We start from the raw sequence: 3219 nt of genomic DNA, 5'->3' as shown, positions 1-3219 counted from the left end.
ATTTTTTTTTTTTTTTTGGAGTACTTGGTGTCAAAATGACTAATTGATGCAATCTTATTGGAAAATTTTCAACAACTGTGATAACATTTATAAAATAACTTTAATGTGATGTTATTTGAAAATTATAAAATACCATTTCAATCATGATGTATATAAAGAAAAAACAAGATTTTTCTCAAGGTCATAAAAATGCGCATGAACTTATGGACTGACCTGATACATTGTTGGACGTTTTTAAAGCACAATTTTAGCAAAAGTGGACGTTTCAATGACAGTTTATCAGGTGCCAATATTCAGATCATAACAGCTTTGATGGCAGTCTAACAATGCTGGAAGAAAAACAAAATTGATTATCAAATTAGCTAAAGTGAACAATCAAAGAATCGAAGTGACTAGCAATACTTGAAATGCAGTCTAACAATCCTTAAGCAAATAATGCAAATAGTCTTTAACTGTATTTACATTCCGGATATACAAATATTGTTAAAATGTCAATACCTGTTATTATGTAAGAAAATCACACCCCTCCAAACTTCCATTTTCTATATACTTTTGGAATATGTGCATAAAATGAGATTCTGGTTTCTTTTTTAGAAATGCATCTTATATAATAACACATTTATAGAATATTTCATAAAACTCTGAACAGTCTACCAATTAAATGAAAGATAATCTTAGGATTTGCAATCTCAACTATTTTTTTGGTTCTCTGTGAAGCTAGGAGAATATTAAAAACAGTGTGTGGATTGCAATTGTAAGTAAAATATTTTACTTTTTATGATTGTTATACATTGCTTTTTTAGAAAACATGATGAATCTAATTCTGTAAAAGACACTTTGAAAAACTCTTGATTTTTATATTAAAATTTTTGATGTTCTTTTCAGTGTATGGTTATAAGTTTTTTTAAAAAAGCTTAGTTTGTCATTTACAATACACTTTTTTTCCTTCATTTTTAATAAATGATGACTTTTTAAAATCTAAACTTCTGTTGTAGAAATTAAATTTACATCATATGTAAAATACTGAACCAAATTATTAAGTGTATGTAAGAAATGGACATATGAATTCTTAGACATTGTTTTAATATACAGTGTTCTAAATCATATCTATTTGACCTTTCACCCCCCATTTGTGTGGGTCCTATACATGCAAGATTTATATAATTGTTCTAAAATTTGGATTGCAAACAGCCACTAAGCAACTTAATTTTTCTTTCTGAAGAAAAATACTGTTTAAGTTACTACAGTATGGTCTTTAATGTGGTGGTTAAGGTGTCAGTAGTTAATGTATAATTTTATTTTATACAGTAATTTCTCCTCCACTGCAAGTAGTCCTAGATGACTGCCTAGATGCTATTATTTTAGAATTAACAAAATTGTTAAGATGTGTTTGACACTATCCTGTTTTGCTTATTATGCAGTGTCAAAAGTTTGTTCTATGTAACTCATATTGCATACACTTTTTTTTTTGTTTTCACCAAAAACCTCTATCTTCATTTCATCTTGATATTTTTCTCAAAGAAGCAATTTTATACAGCTTACCTAATTTTTATACCATTACTTTGCTCCACAATAAATTTCATAATAATAACTCAGTGTATGCATTAATAGACAATTACCCAAGCAACTAAGCATTAAGCTAATCATTTGCCATTCTTAAAACACGAATCCACATACAATTCCACTTTTTGTTTACAAATTAAGCTGTTGCTCTATAAAAATAAACACTAATTTTTTAATCATCAATTTTAATGTATAAACTGCATTTTTACTGACAAGGGAAATCTTTCAATTCACATACAAAATAAATGCCATTTCAAGAGATACAGCCTAAGGGATGTATTTTTTTTTACAAGAAGAATGAGATTAATTTTTTGTCTGGCTCCTCCAGGTGCCAAAAAAATGACATCAAAATTTGCAACATGTACAGACATACAAATAATTCACACTTCCTAATCAGCTTTTCTATTTGCATAGTAGTAAGAGCTTGTATTTTTTTTTCTACCTCTAGTAATTGTGTCATCATAGATCAACCTAGATTTTTTTAAAATCTAAATTGATTTATGATGAAAAATTTAATATTTGCTGACGTGTGTGTGTTGATGTGTTGTAGATTTTTGGTAAAAAATTTTGTGACAAATATTAGTTAACTGTATATTAATGAAAATTCATAGTTTTTGGTGACTTTGTTGTATCAAACATTTGTATATACAATTTATATGAATTTTATCTATTCTGATAAACTGGATACCATTATGGGTGCCAATTACTATTTCTTACAAAGATAGTTTTTAATGAAAAAATAATATACATGCAATAAATTCATAAATGAGGATGCAGTCCTACAATATCAAAACGGCTGAAACAATGAAATATTGGCACTTGAAGAGATAACATTGTGGGAAATTATATAAAAAGTGCATATGATTAACCACCATCAAATTAAAGAGTAACTTTATTACATAACCTTTTACAAAGGTAATGTTTCTACTGCAACAACTTTAACAAAATTGTTCAAACTGGTAAAAAACTGACCATCTAAATACAACAAAATTTCAGAAACAGAAAAGCTCAATTTCTTTTAAAAGAAAGTAAAAATGAAATCTACCATATCACTACAGTGGCAGCTGGGAAAATAGTGTGCATTATTTGTATATGTATGTATGCTGTTATTTTTAAGACCATTTTTGGCACTTAGAGAGGGGAGACACAAAACTGCACCTCATTTTCATTTTTCTCATTAACAATAAATAGCTCTTGAAACATCCTTTATTTCTTGTATAAATTGAAGGTTTCCCTTGTAACACAATGAAATTTTTGCACTATTTTAAAATTTTATAAAAATATATATCTAAAAAAAACATAACTTACTCTAAATTATCAATCTGTAGTGATAACTTTTATTCTTATTAATGAATTTAGAATGCATTAAATTCCCAAGATTTCTCATTGAGTAAAGGCCATAATGGAAGAAATGAGAAAAAAAATCCAGTGAGTTGCTTAACTTTCCCAGCAACATTTAAAACTGCATGTGGCACCATCTGTTCTGATGTTTTGTTATAAAATAGCAAAAAGTTTAATTTTGAGGGTAGGGATGAGTTTTATAAAAAAAAAAAATTAATTTTATTCATAATTAGCATTTACAAAATCTAACCATACTCAAGATACAACACACGAGCCATTCTCCCTGTTCCCTTGACAACCAAAATTTAATAGCAT

Source organism: Centruroides vittatus, unplaced genomic scaffold (assembly GCF_030686945.1).
Source record: "Centruroides vittatus isolate TY-2023 unplaced genomic scaffold, ASM3068694v2 contig_397, whole genome shotgun sequence".
Taxonomy (NCBI): domain Eukaryota; kingdom Metazoa; phylum Arthropoda; class Arachnida; order Scorpiones; family Buthidae; genus Centruroides; species Centruroides vittatus.
Note: the sequence above shows the minus strand (reverse complement) of the source record.